We start from the raw sequence: 19,078 nt of genomic DNA on the forward strand, positions 1-19,078 counted from the left end.
ATCAGCATGTCATTGGAATGGAATCTTTGGTAAAAGTGTTTTTGCTCCATGGGCTCAAGAAATGACTGCTTTGAAGAGACCAATAGTTGGTTGGATATAGCAGCTTTTCTTATAAAATAATAAAACTAATGTCCATGCATTACCAAAACTGCTTCTGGGAAGGAGCTAGATTAATTTGGAGCGGCAACTGAAGCTTTGTTTTCCTGCTGCATTTCTACTGTGCTTTGTCTCCACAGTCATTTCATATCTTAGGAGTTACTACCTTATTTTTCTCCATTCATGAGTTTCGTACCAGCTCTCTCTGTCTTCTTGTCTCACTGGAGTCTTTACTCCAACTACTGCACTCATATTCAACTTGCAATCCATTTATTTATTTTTTTTAAAGATTTTATTTATTTATTTGACAGAGAGATCACAAGTAGGCAGAGAGGCAGGCGGGGGGCAGTGGGGAGGGGGGTAGAAGCAGGCTTCCCGCCAAGCAGAGAGCCCAATGTGGGGCTCGATCCCAGGAACCTGGGATCATGACCTGAGCCGAAGGCAGAGGCTTTAAACCAAATACACCCAGGCACCCCGCAATCCATTTTTTTAATACTTTGTTGCACCTACCTTTCCATGAAAATTCTGATTGATACTTTTATTGCAGGAATACTTTGTTTTTATAACTGAAAAGGTAACATACCATTCCTCCTTTAGAATACTAGAGCTTTCTTTTGTTATTTCTACTCATTGAAATTATAGTCTAGTTTGCTAATTTTTATTCAGTTAGCATAACAATTAGGTGGAAAAATTTAATCAGGGAAACTTTCCTGAAGTAGGTGAGTTGGGAGCAAATGTTTATTCCATGTTGGGGAAAATGAACAGGAGAGCGTTCCAACAGATGGGAAACTGAAAGGCACACAAATAAGCAGCATGGAAGAATGGAAAGTTGGCTAGATTTAGCTAGAGGGAGAGTCATTCTGTAGTGGGAAAAGATAAAATTAGAGAGGTACAAAAGTGCCAGTTGACAGGAGACCTTGAATTAAAAGCCAAGAGTTTGGACTTGATATAGTAGGAGTAGCTGATTCTTGAGCAGGAAGGTGGCATGATAAAAATGGTATTTGTAGAAGATTACTTCAGCAGCTTACAAAGGCATAATTGTAGCAAAAGGAGACAGGAATTAGGGTCACCAGCAAAGAAGTTATTGTAAACCCTGTTTGAACAGAATCGGCCTGAAGTCACAGAAAAAAAGGCCAAAATGATGACTATGTCAGATGCTCTAAAGCAAGAGGTTTCAAATCTTGGGTCTTGGCTCACCTATTCCAGAATCATCTGGAACGTTTGCTAGTTTTCATATTTCTATACTACATGCCCAAACTCTTTTTTAAAAATTTTTATTTATTTGACAGAGATCACAAGTAGGCAGAGAGGCAGGCAGAGAGGAAGGCAGAGGGAGGCTGAGGGGATGGGGAAGCAGGCTCCCTGCTGAGCAGAGAGCCTGATGCAAGGCTGGATCCCAGGATCCTGGGATCATGACCTGAGCCTAGGGCAGAGGCTTAACCCACTGAGCCACCCAGGCGCCTCAATGCCCAAACTCTTTAAGGTCATTCTTTCCAGGGGAGGAATGGGAATGAGGATTTTAACAATTGCTTATGTGATTCTTTCTTTTCTTTTCTTTCTTTCCTTCCCTCCCACCCCCCCACATGGCAGTTTGAGAAGTTCTGCTCTAAAGGAAGAATTCAGGGAACATTGTAACTATACTTGGGGGTGTAGAGGGGGAAAAAGAGTCCATTGATTACATGGCAGCTGGTCTAGGACTTAGGAAAACATGATTGAGCAGTTAAGAGGAAAAAAAAACCTAATAGATCTTATTTTTTAGAGGAGTTTTAGGTGTACAACAAAAATGAGCAGAAGGTACATAGAATTCACATATACTCCCTGTCCCTACATACCCACAGTCTCCCCCATTAATGCCCATTAATGCCCACAGAGTGGTGCACTTGTTCCAATGGGTGAGACTACCTTGATACAAGCTTATCATCCAAGATCCATAGGTGACACGGGCTTCACTCTTGGTGTTGTACATAATAAGGGTTTGGAAAAAGTTATACTGACCCAAGTCCACCACTACAGTAATATACGGAGCCGGTTAGCCCCACAAATCCTCTGTGCTTTGCTTATTCTACCTCTTCCTCCTCCTGAACTCCTAGCAACCACTGAGAATTTCACTGTTCCCAAAGTTTTGCCTTTTCCAGAATGTTATATGGTTGGAATCATATGGTATGCAGCCTTTTCAGATTAGCTTGTTGCACTTAGTAATACTCATTAAAGGATGGTTATCTCATTTCTTTTAGGTGCTGAAAATATTCCATTGTCTGGATGGATTATAGTTTATTTATTACTCACTTACAGAAGGACAACTTGGTTGCTTCCAAATGTTGGCAGTTTTGAATAAAGCTGTTATAAACATCCATGTACAGGTTTTGTTTGGATATATGTTTTCAACTCCTTTGGGTAATTACTAAGGAGCGTGACTTCTGAATTACATGGTAAGAATGTTTAGCTTTTTAAGAAACCACCAAGCTGTCCTCCACAGCGAATGTATCATTTTGCATTCCCACTAGCAATGGATGACAAGAGAAATTTAAAATAAACTTCTATCCAAAAAGAAAATAATAATAGCCTTCTATCATAATAGAAATCATGGTGGGAAAGCATTCATGGTAGAAAAGAGGCTAACTTGTGTTGTCCACATGTTAGAATCAAAATGAAAAAAAATCCTCACAGAAATAAGCTTGAGACAATGAGAGAACTAGTGGGATTTCAATATTAGACACAAACATTTTGAAAATACTGCACTATTGATGACATCTGACACCATTAAATACTTGATGTTGCTTTACACAAAAATATAGGCTGAAGATATAGGTAGATATAGGTTTCCCCACATTAAGTGGAAAGAAGTATCAGAAGACACTTGCTCCCCCGCCCCCAACTTGAATTGGGACAGTGAAAACTCGGAGTGTTTAAAAAAAAAAAAAAAAAACCTTCAGATTTCCAGGTCCCAATCCAGAACTGAGTCAAAATATCTAGGAGAAAAATGTAGGAATTGGTATTTGGCAAGTTTCTCAGATAGTTTGTTTTTTTTTAAGATTTTATTTATTTGATAGAGAGAGACAAAGCGAGAAAGGGAACACAATTAGAAGTGGGAGAGACAGATGCAGGCTTCCCGCTGAGCAGGAAATCTGATGTGGGGCTGGATCCTATGACCCTGGGATCATAATCTGAGCTAAAGGCAGACACTTAATGACTGAGCCACCCAGGCACCCCTATCAGGTGATTTTTATGATTGCTCAGATGCTAATTGTCTCCTATTGAGATCCATAATTCTAAAACAGTCTACAGAGGGATGAGTGTGATGTATGTTGAGATAATACAGGTATAATATAATACAGGTGTATTATATAATACAGGTGTAATATACAGACCTGTTCCTAGGCATGGCTAAATGACATGACATTAGGTGCAGACAGAAGTACTCTTCTGGATTAAAAGAACAGTGATTCTCAGTCTGGGGTGATTTTCTTCCCCAGAGGACAGATGGTAATATCAGGAGACAATTTGATCGTTACAAATTGGGGTTGGGGGGAAGTACTACTTGCATCTAGTGGTATAAAACATTTCACAACGCAAAGGACTGCCCTCACCTTTCCACAGCAAAGAATTACTGGCCCAATATATTTGCAGTAATGGGACAGAATCCATAAAATAAAAAGGAGTAATAGTTAAACGCAATATGTGAATCTAGTTGGGATTATAACTTAAAATTAAAAGTAGCATTGGCAGCAGCTACAAAAGACCTTCTTAGGACACTTTTGGACAATTTGTCCATAGGCTAACCATTATATAACAGAATCATTATTTTTTCTAAGGTGTGATCTTACTACGTTTAGAAAAATGAATGCCTTTTTAAAGATATGAATTTTGAAGTCTGAACTAGCTTTCAAATAATAGAGCAAAAAATAATGTACACATACATGCATATATATCATTAAAGAGAGATGAAATAATTGTGGTAAAATGTTAATAAATTTTAATATGGGAAGAGTAACATAAATGTTCATTTATTGTTCTATCAATTTTTTGCTATGTTTGAAATTTGTTCATTAAAAGACAGTATGGAAAGTGCCATGCTAAGTATTTTAACAATATATATTTGGGATTTGGGCCAACTGGTTCCTTATGATTTGTTTGATCCCAAAGTCATTTTTGACCGCCATCTTTCTACTGCAGGAGACCACTCCCACTACTTCCTGTTCTTAGTCATTTAAAGTCCCTGAAAGGCGTTTTGTTGACTGAAACAGAGGTTTAAGCAGCTGACATGTGACTCAATGAAGAATCTGACAGAGAGGGCCTGTCCTCTCTCATTTCACTTCTCTTCCCTCTTTGTTTCATCTAGATGACTTTTGCTCTCTGGGAGCAAGGATTCCAGACTGCCTCACTAGGGCCAAGTCTTTCACTTCTGCTGTTGGGTCCAATTACCTGTGTAGTACCTGCGAACGGGGTGGGGGGCTACTCACTGGCTTTCAAAACCTGTCCTTTCAGCACACAAAATAGGAAAAGAGATAAAGACCCACACCGTTTTGCTTTCACTGGAATTATCTACACCCTACCACAGCCACTTCCTAATCGTGAGATGATAACTCGAGTGACCGCATTCCGACTGTGGCGAGGCTATAACATCTCTGGCTGTCTCCTTGCCCTGCCATACATTCCAGGGCCATCAGCAATTACACTGAAACAGGTCTTTCCCTTTTGGACAGTTTATAAGCTGTTGCTACTTTTATTAAAGTTACTGTTGCCTTTTCACTGTTGTTAATCCTCTACCAATATTTTTCAGTGTTTCATCATGCCTTGCATACTGGGGCGCTTTGTAGATACTTGATGGTTTAATACAGCACAGGTTTGAAATATGGTAGCTTCTACAACTGGCTAGAATATTCAAATATTAATGAGAAGTTAAGATGGTGGGGATTCATTTGGAATTAGGTCAAGAATAACTTTTGAGAAGAACCTAACTGAAGTCAGTTTCATATTCCTCAAATCCTAGATAAACAGATGCACTGATAGAAATTTGTTGAGTTTACTTTCTTATCTTTGATGTAAATGGCTATATGTTGGTTACTATTTATATTCATAAAGAAATACAGTCATCTGATATTTTTGAATTACAATTATAATACAAATTAGGGCTGATGATGGCTTAATGAAAGTGGCTTCTGATGATGACAAAACTATAGATATATCTTTCTGACCAGAACGAAGTACTCTCTAAATGCTCCTTTTTCATAGTTTCAATTTCTCAGAGGTCTGAAACCTCAGTGGGATGACAGAATATGCTGGGATTGCTTTTATATTCTACTGTCATCATGAGGTAGAAAATTATGTCCTAAACAGACATGCTGGCTCTCAGTTTCATTTCATATGACTTTTTATCAAAACCTGAAACACTTTTTTAACTCTTCAAAAAGTCCTTTTCTTTCTCTTATGTCTGAACACATATGCTTTGAACAGTGGTCTGCATAAATGCTCAGCATCTAAGTGAATTTTTTTGGCATTATTTCGTGTGTGTGTGTGAGATCAAATCATTTCTTAGAAGTTATGTGAGCATCAACTTTCCAAATGAGGTCTGACTTTTTAAATAAAATTTCCTAAATTAAAAAGTTTCAGTGTAAAGCCTTATTTCCTAAAAAGAGCTACACAGACATGCTCACCATCTTAGATCAGAGGCATATCATCTAAAAATTATCATTTTTCAAAGTAAAATGTATTCTAGAATCATATGTGTATTTATTGTATTAATGATTCTTTTATAATTATTCAGAAAGAAAAACTGGGCTATACTTTACAGTTAGAGCTGAGGTAGTTTTTTAATAGATACTTTAGTTATGGCTATAATAATTATGAAATTTGAATTGTAGACAGTCAAAATATTCACTTTAATTTAATGTTTTCTTGGAATTAATAATAAGGTGATGAGTAAAAAAAAAAATTCCACAAAATAGTATGTCTTTTTTTTTTCAGCAGAAGTATGTGTAGATACATATAATTTTATAGGTAAATAGACACAGATAAACCCATAGGAGTCTAGAAAGGACCATACCCTAAATTTTAACAATATTTTTATTCAAGGATTGATAATACAGAAGGGATGGATGGGTGTTGTAATTCCTCCTTTGCTTTTAGTTTTATTTTCTAAATATTTCAATAAACATACATTAAGTAATAATGTGCATGTGTGCCTTAAAAGACACTGAACACTTATACTGCTTGACAATAGGATTCTAAGGAAAACCGAAACTTCTTTAATATGTCAGCATGTCTGTTGGCTGTAAAATATTTCTGATGACAGTCAAGGTCAAGTTTTAGCTTACAGGCAGCACAGCCTAAATTATCCTTTCAACAAACTGTACTAAATAATGACAAGATAGGTAAATAATACATTTCAGTCACTAAATTAATAAAGGATTTAACTTCTAAGTGACATCTGACATGTCAAATAATTTCAATATACTCACTACAGACAATAAATGGCAACACAGTATTATTGGCAAAAAACATTTTAGAAACCTTGTGGAGAAGACAAGAGGAAAAGACCCTGACCACAGGTGATCTACCAGAAGCCACCACAAACAGGAGCAGACAATGGCTTCAGAGTCTAGCTAAAATGTATCAACAAATGTAGCACATAACATTCCCATGTCAAGAAAGAAAAGTAGTTGGCTCACTCGTTAGGGTACTCAAATAAGAATTTTCAACAAAGGTACTGAATAAACCATGAACTTAAACCAAATGTAGTAGATGTGAATGGAGGGCTCAGACAGGAAAGAGTGCAGATAAGTTATTTTTGTTACGTGGAGATATGCATAGATAATAATACAAATAACAGAAACATCTTTTATCATGGCCATAATGATAATCAATGTTATCAATGTGTTAAAATGAAAATGTATGCATTTATTTGCACTTGTTATCTGTAAGGTTAAGTTTTCTTTCCTTTCAGTCTTTTTTTTTTTTAAGGTGGGGAAGACAGATGGGAAAAACAACCATGGAAAAAGTGTCATAATAATCTGGAGGCAGTAATCTGGAGGCAGAGGACTAATAAAGTAATTCTTGGGATTTGGAGAAGGCATCCCATTGGAGGTCATGTTTGTTCTGGGTTTTAAATTATAAACAGTGCTGTATCTCTAATGACAACCATCTCTGGTAGGAATTTGCTGCATGGTATGTTTGTCAGCAAAAGTTACCAGTGAGTTGTCTATTGCATGTTTTGGAAAGGGGAAAAGAGACAACTACTTTAGAAACTTCATGTGCATATGGCAAAGCTAATGTTTGTATGTCTCCTCCCATTTCCAAAGAAACACAACAAAGGAGACTTACAATCAAAATTCTAAGTTTCTTCTGCAAAAAAAGGCCTGGTTATGACTGAATAATAATTCAATTTAAAACCCCAAAGTTTCATTGGAAAAATAATATCAATTCAGTTCTAAATCGTAACATTCTACTGCTTTCGTAACATCCAAACAACATACTATATAGCACAAGAGTTGGCCAACAACCTAGCCAAGGCCCTGTCTTGATTTCCTAAAGTTTCAGATTCTGACTCTACTTGAGAAGGTAACACTGAAAAAAGCTTTGTGGAAGAAAATAAACATCTGTGATATTTTAGCATAAGAATTCACGAGTTATGAATTTATGACCTAGGTCTAATAAAAATGATAGAGTCACAAAGTGGTAAGAAGCCAATGATTTAAAACTGGAAGTAAATGCTGGTTCATATTCATAAGGATACTGAAGCCCAGAGAGAATTTCAGTAACTTCCTCACCAACATAGCATTAGCCAAATGTTCATTAGGGTCCAAAACGTCAATAATAGCTGGAAATTTAATACCATACTTTCAATAATGGGCAGTCAACTAGTAAGAAAATTAATAATAAAATAGGAGACTTATGGGCACCTGGGTGGCTCAGTTGGTTAAGTGTCTGATTTCAGCTTAGGTCATAATCTCAGGGTCCTGGGATCCAGCCCCACATTGGGTTCCTTATTCAGTAGGAGTTCTGGTTATCTCTCTCCCGCCCCTCTCCCTCCTTATGCTCTCTCTGTCTCTCTCTCAACTAAATAAATAAAATCTTTTTTAAAAAAGAAAAAAATAAGATAGGAGACTTGGGGTGCCTGGGTGGTTCAGTGGGTTAAAGCCTCTGCCTTCAGCTCAAGTCATGATCTCAGGGTCCTGGGATCAAGCCCCACATCAGGCTCTCTGCTCAGCGGCGAACCTGCTTCCTCCTCTCTCTATCTCTCTGCCTGCCTCTCTGCCTACTTGTGATCTCTGTCTGTCAAATAAAATAAATAAAGTCTTTAAAAAAAAAAAAAGATAGGAGACTTGAATAGCACTGCAAACCAAATGGAACTAATAGACATCTATAGGATGCTCAACAACAGCAAAATTATATATATTCTTTTCAAGTGTGAATGGAACATTTTTTTTTTTAGGATAGACCATATGCTAGGCATAAAACAAACCTCATTAAATGTAAAGGAATTATAACAATAACATGAAGTATGCTTTCCAATCACAATGGAATAAAAGTAGAAAACATGAACAAAAAGAAATCTGGGAGATGCATAATTATGTGGAAATTATACAACACATTCTTAAATTAGCAGTGGACCAAAGAAGAAATCACAATAGAAAACAGAAAATATATCGAGAGGAATAAAAATAAAGATACACATGATACACATTATACTAAAACTTACGGAATTCAGCTAAAGTAATGCTCAGAGGGAAATTTCAGTTACAAATGCATATATATATATATATATATAGTACATACAGAAGCAGAAAGATTTCAAATTAATAACCTAATCTTCTATCTAAGAGGAAAAAGAAGGGCAAAGTAAACCCAAAGCAAACAGAAGGAAATAAATAATAAAGATAGGAAATAAATAATGAAGAAGGAAATAAATAATAAAGTGGAAATTATTGAACTAGAGGAGAGAAAAAGTAGAGAAAATCATGAAACCAAAAGCTGATTCTTTGGAAAATTTAAGACTATTGACATACCTTTAGACTGACCAAAAAGAGAAGTGAGATGGAAGTAGGGAGGGAAGGAGAGAGAGAGAAGACTCCAATTACTAAAATCAGAAGAATAAGAGAGAACAGTACTACCAATCTTTCAAAAAAATTAAAATTGTAGGATATATGCCAGTATATTAAATAGCTTAGATGAAATGTACACAGTCGTAAAAAGACACACTATTACAACTGACTCAGGAAGAAACAGATAATTTTACAGACCTATAACATGCAAAGAGATTGGATTAGGAATTTTAAATATCCCCCAAAAGTCCATGCCTGGTTAGCTTCATAGGCAAATTCCACCAAACATTAAAAAAAAAATTATATACATTTTCAAATGTATAATTAAAAATTATAATAAATATTATATTTAATATTTATATAATTATAATTATATAATTATATAATATAATATTATAATAATTAAAAATTAATACATTTTCAAAAAAATCTTGTTAAAAAACCAACCAACCAACCAACCAACCAACCAACAAAAACGACAGAAGGGGAGGAGAACTCCCTAACTCATTCTATGAGGTTAGCATAACTCTGATACCTAAAACCAGACTATCAGACTAAGACATAAGAAAAGAAAATCACAAATGAATATCTCTTATAAAAGTAGAAGTGAAAATCTTCGACAAAATGCTAGCAAACTGAATCTAGCAATATTCCAAGAAGGGAGGAGGGGGAGGAAGAGAGGGAGGGAGGTGGAGGGGGAAGAAGGAGGAGAAGGAGAAGAGCAGCAGCAGAAGTAGCATCATTGCTAAATGGGATTTATCTCAGGAATGCAAGGTTGGTTTACCATTAAAAACAAAAACAAAAATAAAAACAAAGTAATACGACATATAAATGGGACAAAACAAACAAAACCAACCATGGTCCCCTATACAGACACATAAAAAGCATTTGAAAAAATTCAACACTCTTTTCATGATTAAAAAAAATGAAAACAATAGTAGAAAAGAGTTTATTCAAACTGATGAAGGACATCTATTATAAAATGCACATCATGATTAACTGAAGGGTTGAGTGCTTTCTTCCTACAGAAAACAAACAAACAAACAAACAAACAAAAACCAAAAACATGTCTGGTCTCTTCACTTCTATTCAACACTGCACTGGAGTTTCTAGCCAGTACATCCAGGTGAGAAAAAGAAATCAAAGGCATCCAGATTGAAAAGGAAGACACAAACTTATCCTATTTGTAGTTTATATGATCTCCTATATAGAAAATCCTAAGAAATCCACTAAAAAATGATTAGAACTAAGTGAGTTCAGTAAGGTTGTGGCATACAAGAACAATACACAAAACCCAATTCTGTTCCTATATCATTTCAATAAGCAATGGAAAAATGAAATTAAGTGGGGCACCTGGGTGGCTCAGTGTGTTAAAGCCTCTGCCTTCAGCTCAGGTCATGATCCCAGGGTCCTGGGATCGAGCCCCACGTTGGGCTCTCTGCTCCGCAGGGAACCTGCTTTCTCCCCTCTCTCTGCCTGCCTCTCTGCCTACTTGTGATTTCTCTCTCTGTGTCAAATAAATAAAAATATTAAAAAAATATATAAAAAAAAAGAAAAATGAAATTAAGAAAATATTTCATTTACATTAAATAATAAATTTAGAAATACACTAACAAAAGGAGTGTAAAACTTACACTCTGAAAACTACAAAACACTGTTAAAAGAAATGAAAAAATATTTAAATAAGTGGAAAAAAAAACTTAAAAATTTATGTGGATTATAAGGAACTGAGAAGACACAAAATAACCTTGTAGAAGAACAAAATTGGAAGCCTCATACTGCCCAATTTTAAAACTTATGTCAATGCAACAATAATCAAGACTGTGTAGGAGTAAGTAAGGGACAGGTAGGGCAAGACAGGTAGGAGGTGAAGTGAGTGTGGTCACGCATGGGCTATGTAACCAGGCTCACAGAAATCCCAGATGTGAAGAAATAGACATGATATTTATAAGAACAGCTTGTTTATACTCATGATAGTTACAAGTCCACCAGGTTCCTTCTAAATATAGACATGATATTAACAAATCCACCATGATATTGATAAGAAATCTACCAGGTTCCCTCGTCAATTTCCCATAAATGACCCACCATAAAAACCCTTGGTGGTAACCCATTCTGAACCCCTCTTACCCTAGACAGCTCTTTCCTTTCTATTCTTACCTTTACTTAATAAACTTTCACTTCACCCTTTTTTCTGGAAGATTCATTTCTTGAGTCTGTGAGATAAGAACTCTGAAGCCCTGTAACAGTAGTGACATAAGATAGAAGATAGACTGATAAATAGAACAGAAGAGTTAAAAAACAAATCTGTGTGTCTATGGCCAAATGATATTCAACAAGGGTACCAAGACCACTGAACAGGCAAAGAAGTCTTTTGAACAGATAGTGCTGGGAATTTTGTGTATTCACAGGCAAGAGAATTCTCTCGCAGTATATATATAAATTAACTAGAAATAAATCAAAGACCTAAATATAAAAGCTCAACCATACAACTCCTCCAACCACCTGCTCCTCCACCAGCACAAACCACAATGCTAGCTCTCTCTAAAATAAATAAGTCTTAAAAAATAAAAGGAATAAAGTACAGTACACACTTCAGTATGGATGAACTTTGAAACCATGATGCTCAGAGAAAGACACACACCATAAAAGAAAAAATCCATATATTATAAGATTTCACTGATATGAAATACCCAGAATAGGAAATTCTATGGAGACAGAAAGGAGATCGGTGATTGTGTAGGGCTGTTGAGATTGGAAAACAGATGTGCAATAGCTAAAGGACCCAGGAATTTTTTTTTTTTTTTGAAGTGATAAAAATGTTCTAACTTGACGGAAGTAGAAGTACATGAGTACAACCACTGAAGTGGCTTTTAGGCGAAATGTAAGGTATGTGAATTACATCTCAAAAAACCTCTTAAAAAATGCTATTTGAGGCCTCTCCCAGACAAACGGAAATTGTGGTTAAGTAAAATAGTTTTGCTTTACAGTTTTATATTGCCTCACACATGTCAAATGACATCAAATCACATGATCTCAAGTGATCTCAGAGACAACTGTGAGAAATAAAATTAAACTAGATGAAGTAGTTTTGAGAGTCACCAGTGATCACTCAACTTTGTGGAGTGGTTTACTTTAAAAGATCAACTGTAAAGGGAGGGCTCAGCCGAGTGCTGCAGGGACAGCAGGCTGAGACAGAGGCACCTGGGCCTGGTGCAGAGCCCGAGTCTGAGGGACTGGAGAGGGACCAGCCGTGGGCCTGGCCTCAGCCCCATCTCCTACACCATGGACCAGAGCCTGGCCAAGGATGACATCAAGAAGCTGATGGCTACCATCGAGAAGGTCTGAGGATGGAAGAAGGGCTGGGTGACCGTGGGCAACACTTCCCTTCATATATGTTCAAATGGATGCCAGCGGTGGACCTCCCAGGAGGAGGAGCAATGAAGGTGAGGTGGTAGGACAGAGAGAACCTGAGGCCTGGAGAGGCGGGGCAGGGGTCCCAAGCCCCAAGGTGGTCATTCTGTTGGATCTCATTCTGTTGGATCTCAATGATGAGAATAGTAACCAGAGATTCCATCTGGAAGGCTCTCTGCAGAAGAGCACTGAGCCGAGCCCTGGGGGCACCCCCCTACTCACCACCCTGTGTCACCGGTGGGACCACTGAGGTCCCACAGGGTTCTCAGCCCCTGAGGCTGGGCCGAGAGAGATCCTGAGGGCATAACTGAAGGCAGCAGTGATGAATTCCCCATATTGACCAAGGAGGAGCTGTTCCAGGAGTCCTGGAGGCCGAGGCACCCGAAGCTTCTCCATCTTGCAGCCGGTGCCACCTGTCCCAGAAATAGCCCAGGCTGACCCAAAGGACTTACACATCTGCCCAAATGTCCCTGAGCCCTGAGAAGCTGGTCTGCCTGTCCTGTCACCCCAGAGACCCTTTTGTTAAAGAAAAAAATAAAAAAATTTAAAAAAAAACCTTTTCAACTGTATAAATTGATATTCTTTTAAATGTCAAAATCTCATTCAAATTTAAATCACCTATAAAATGGACAGTAATTTAGTGGCCCATAGATTTCTGGCTATGCTCCTGACATTAAGCAAAATCTTTTTTGTTGTTGTTTTTGCTTTTAATTTGTTTGTTTGATTTTGAATAATGGTAAAATGAAAGCCAAAAAAGAGATCTTACTTTTACAAAATCAAGGTTTTGGTTCCTATAAGTTCCTAATTATTTTAGGATAACATTTCTCATAGTTCTTTCCATATACGATTTTTGGTAAGTATTCATTTCATTCCTGTTCAGTTCAGCTGTTTGAATACGAGGTCTAATTTTATGACATCCTGACTTTTTTTTTCCAATGAAAGACAAAGCTATATAAAAGCTCACTAACTATCCAGTGATTATTTCTAATTAAAGGGATCTGATTGAAGCTGTGGGAAATTAAAAGGAAAGTATGGTATGCCCTTTGCCTACATGTCTGTACTAGTTCCCATTGCTGGGAAAATGATTTAAAGTACAGTATGTGCAACCCGTTCTTCTGGTAATTACAAATCAAGACATATGTCTTTGCAACAATAAGAAACTAGCTTCCATTTCAAGCATTCCTCGGCTCTTGCTGAGTTAACTGTGTTTCCCAAAAATCCCGGCAAAGGTAATTTTGAACAGGGTATCCTCCTGCTAGATCATCCTTTTGCTGCATTTCTGCCTTTTGAATCGCAAGACTGCTAACTAGAAGTGGAAGTATCCCATTACACTGTTAGGTTTACTTTCCTTTAATACTCTAATCACGCCAGAACGTCATAGAGGGAAAAAAAAAAAGCTGCACAGTGTCTAGACAAATTATATATCCCTTTTCTGTTCTCTTGCCTTTACCATGTAATTCATCAACTAAAAAGATTTATGGATGCTCATTGCTTATAAATTTGACAGATTAACTTCACATTTATACACGTTTTAAATTCGAACACACAGAACATAACGATCACGCAGATTGAAGAGAAATGAAGCTATTTCTAAATTAGCCAAGCTACAGATATATCGTACTATGTAGGAAGAGTTAAGAATCAGTATTAACTTTTCAACTTGTAGCACTGAATAACGTAAGTAGGCAGTTTGTTTTACGGACAAACTATTTTCCTAAGTGTCTGTAACAAAAGTAAGAGAAAAAAAAAATTGTGAGACCAGAGCAAAAGTACATTGAGACAGTCTAGTTAATGGAATGTGTTTTCTTTTTGTTCAGACTCTAGCCTTCACTGTTCTCCAAATATTGAGCTGGTTGATATTAGATATGGAGTATCGTTCTTGAGTCCATGAGATAAATTATTAAGGATTGAAACGCTATAGTAGATAATGTGATGAAAGTAGACATAAAGGGGAAGAAAAATTAATTCTAACTAGTTGAATCTGAGAGAATTAGTTTCACAGACAAGAACATGCAAGCAGACACACCACACATAAACGCACATAGGCACACAAAATAATTTCTAACGTGAGAAACCACACTTGGGGCAGTCATGTGATTACGTACTCTATGACGAAGTGATGAGAAGCACAATATGGTTCTCTGTGATGATCTTTTACCTGCTTAATCCCTCAATTCAGTGTGCGGACATAGAAGTGCTAGGGTAAAGGCAGAGGGTTCTTTTATACTCGATTCAATACTTCTGATTTATTCAGTCAACAGGAAGTCAATAGGTAGCTCAGAAAGGTTTTAGGGAGAAGGTTAGGGTGGCAGTGTGGGGGATGTACCAGAAGTTAGGTTCCAAAGAAAGAAAACATAAGTTATTGCCGCTCTAGGAAAGGCACCACAACACCACTGTTGCCACGTTTACCTCCACTTACTACTCTGGCTCCTTCTACAACCACCACCGCTAGTGGGTTGAATTGACTGAGTATCTACCATTTGCCAGGGATGTGTCTAAGCTTTTCACAGCTACAATCAGACTTGACCCTCCCCACAGTTTTATATGGCAAGGAGAGTGATAGGGAACAGTTAGAAATTCTTATTTTCCTTGTTCTTTTCTGCACCCTGTACTGCTGCTCCTCTGCCTTCCAAAGGCCTGATCTACCATCCGGGCAGCTCTCATACCAGTATCCTTGATGACTCGCCATCTCTGTCATTCCATGGGAGCTGCCTAGCAGCATCCCAACAGTAGATCAGGGCTGTATCCCCCATCTCTGCTCTGCAGTTCTACAGCTGAGCGTGCCGGCTTCTGCCACTTCAGTATGGTGACTGGCAGAGTAGCAATTCAAGGTTTCCAGTCAGAGCCGGGCTTTCAGCACTGCTGACCACCCTTTATACCTTTGTCATCTGCTCCTCCTCCTACTTCCTGGCCTAGTTTGATGCATTTGCCACAGCTCATGAGTCATCTACTCCAGCAGGTAATGGACACCACTACACCCCAGTGCAGTCACTGGCATATAGATCCCTGTGGAAAGCATGTGAGTGAGTGGAATCACCATTTTCATAAATGTATTTCATTTTTGAAAACACTACCCACAAATACTACCCATCAGAGTAATATTACACAGGTCTATTTCTATACTTCCAGTCTAAGAACTCAGGAAAACACATTTCCCATTCATACAACATCTATAGTACTTAAATTTTTACTTAATGGGGAGAAGATGTTGTTTATCATCTCAGAAGAAAGGCTCACAAACTTAATCTTTTGATCTCAGATTTAAACCATTGTTGGGCATGATTCATTAATGAAATAGGTCTTCGTGCAAAGACATAACATCTTTTCAAGAAGCATTAAATGCTTTTATGAAAGTGCAAACATCCCTCTTTTACTACTCAGCTTAATTTTAGCATGGGCTTTTCAATCATAAAGGTATTCTCCTTGGGGTTTAGTCCTTCTTAGGGATGTAAAAGACTCATAAGATAGCAGAAGGTTGACAGGACAGAATTCACCCAAGGAAAATACTATATTTTCCACTGTAGATGTCTCAGAAGCTCGTGATTCAGTATCACCCAACTTTTTAATCTCTCATGTCACTATTTCTACTCTGTCATTGGTGTCCTTGTGTCCACCAATATCTGAGTTTGTCTTTATTTTTCTAATTCTGACATTTCCTAGTCAATGTGCTGCTCTGCAGGCCTCTCTATCTGTAAAGGAAATCAGTGACCGGAAGAGAGTTTCAGGGCATTGAGGATACTTGCCTCAGACCAACCAGAAAACTAGAATTTCTCTGAGTAATAGAATTTTTCAAGACTCCTTCCTCCATTTGCACTCTGGCTTCAGGCCATTCCCCACCCCCCCCATTAATACAAAGGGTTCTTTGTTCCTAGGTACTTTCCATTTTGGCCAAAAGGAACTGATTTCTTTTCTTATGTATTCACAGGAGCTGGGCAATCAAGAAGCCATGATATGGTGGGGGAATCTGTTAAAAGTCTAGATTCATTAATTTTCCTTTTATACCTGCTTCTGGAGGAATGTGTCTAGGATCAGCACCCTACATGGAATGAATGAGGAATTTTGCCTTCAAAGCTTAAGAAAATTCTTTAACCTATAGAATAACCTTCATATGTGTGTTCTACTATCTGTCTTCTTTTCTTGTCTCTAACAGGTAGTGAAAGTACACACTTGAATGATGTTACTTTGGGTTTATAAAGGGAGGACAATAACCTTTCAGAACCCACCAGTTTGTAAGTCAAGTGTATCTACTTAAGAGGCAAACAAGTCTGTTGGACTTTTACCCCAGGAGCAATTGTAATATTCATCGCAGAGAGTTAATGGAAATGCCTCAGGTATTAAGGTAAAAAGTGAACCATTATGTCAATTAAAAACATTAATTGAGGTAATTACAAGGAGATTATAGTTTATACAGAATTTAGTTATAATTTATATAATTATCCTCAGTTGTACAGAAAAAATAATGAAGCTGTTTATCTAAAGTATTTACCTAACTGAAAACTGCAGCTACCGAGAGGCTGCGTTTACACAGTCAAAATTCCAATTTGAACTTGACCTGCCACAAGCCTGCTTGTCAGGTAATGAATTCCCCGAGGACAAGGTGGTTTGGAGAGAACACAAGACTTCTAAAAACGCAACACTTTGCCAAATCAGATTCCTTAATTTTGACTTTGTTTGAAACGAGTCTCATTTAAGCATTAACCTCCTCTAGCTGTGGAGCCAGAAGGCATTTCTGTACATATAAAGTATGAGCTCTGGTTCCTGAGTTTCTGAAGCTGAATAAATGGGCTCAAATTTCATTTCTAGATCAATGCAAACAAGGAATAAAACATGAGATTAAAAGGAAGAGGTAGTGTTTTGCGCACACACTTTTTTGGTTTCTTCTTCGCATTCACAAAACAAATATAAGTAAGATTAGGATCTGCTTGCGGGTGTGTTTTGGTGGTTTCGAATATTGGTTTTGAGCAGTCTTTAGAACAGACCTCCTTTGTTTGAATTCTGGCTTTACCACTTACACAGCTGTGTGATCTTCATCATATTGGTGATTCTCTTTGCCTCAGTTTATCTATCTGTAAAATGTAATTGTGAAAATACTGCCATCCACGTGGACATCATAAAGTTAAATGTTCTAGTAGCTGCAAAACACTAAGAATAGTGTTTGGCACAAGCCAAGAACTGTGTAAGTGCCAACTGTCATTATTGGTACAGGAAAATGAAGTATAATTCAGGAGTAGGTATTAGTCATCAGGGGTCCAAAGGAATAAGCAAAGGTCAGAGAAAAGATTCTATTCGACCACAATCTCTCTCCACTGTGCATCTGGGTTCGGAAGACTGACTCCACAATGGGGTTATAATTGGTCATCCTAGGAGAATTTGATGCCAGGAGTGTTTTGTGACTGGGGAAGCTCCCCTTAATTTGCCGATTCTCCAGATAATATTTTTTGTTTCTGTAAATCTGTCTCAAGATTTCAACATGTAAATTGGAATCCGAGGTGTGTCTAGGTGTGCTTTACTCAGAGTTTCCCATGATAGAGGTCTCACTATACATTTAACAGTAAATGCCTATTAAGAGACCTAGTTTTCACTTCAGAAAAGGAGGCGAACTTCAGAAATATAGGAATTTAAATGAAATATCTTCTTCTCTCAAACCTGATCTATAATTTTTAGGATGGAATAGTGGTCTTCCTGCATATGGAAAGACACAAGTGATTATATAATTTTATACCCACTCATACATTTTGCCATTATAAATCAGTAATATATTGCACTATTTAACATGTATTTTATCGCCTTCAACCTTTTTCAGCCATGTAAATTGAAAAATACTGCAAGTTTTGACATGTCATCGTTAAACATCAAGCTAGAGCCCTTTCTTCCCCCTACAAATATCCATTTTTATATATCAGTGAATTGCTATTTAAAATGTATTTCCTCAGACACCAGTCATATCATGTCCTCTGTGTTACTATAAGATTTTACCTCTTTATTTATCTGTGCTGCTAAGTTAATTATAAAAATGCTTGCAGTGAGCAAACATTTTGCTTGCCTAGTCAGCATCTTAAACTAGATTAATCTTCTAGCAACGCTTAATGGAAACTAAATCACACATCAACGTGCTATAACAATATAATGATGAAACAGCAAATGAATCACTCAATTAACTCCTTGATAAATATCAAAAGCATACTTTGCTCCTATAATTTACAAAGTCAAAATAAGCCTCTCTACTTTCTTTCTGCATTTAAAAAATGGCAAAGTTCTGGAAAATAAACATCTGGTTGTACATAGTTTAAAAAAAGCTACTTATCTCAATAATTGGTTAGGGGAGCCTGGTGGGCTCCGTTGGTCAAGTGTACTGCTCCTGATTTCAGCTCCTGTCATGACCTTAGGGTTATGAGATCAAGCCCCATGTCGGGCTTCTTGCTCAGCTGGGAGTCTGCATGAGATTCTCTCTCTCCCTCTCCCTCTACACCTTCCCCACAGCTTGCTATCACTCTCTCTCGAATAATTAAATACATCTTTTAAAAAAT

The 19,078-nt window shown here is 37.3% G+C and overlaps 1 protein-coding gene and 1 pseudogene across 5 annotated transcripts in view; one reads left to right on the forward strand and one right to left on the reverse strand.

The window, feature by feature from the left end:
- Nucleotides 1–19,078, reverse strand: part of ROBO1 (roundabout guidance receptor 1) — a 1,191,004-nt gene that overhangs the window by 737,735 nt on the left and 434,191 nt on the right. The window lies entirely within an intron of this gene.
- LOC122908392 lies at nt 12,444–13,032 on the forward strand (annotated as a pseudogene).

Source organism: Neovison vison, chromosome 6 (assembly GCF_020171115.1).
Source record: "Neovison vison isolate M4711 chromosome 6, ASM_NN_V1, whole genome shotgun sequence".
NCBI classification, from domain to species: Eukaryota; Metazoa; Chordata; class Mammalia; order Carnivora; family Mustelidae; genus Neogale; species Neogale vison.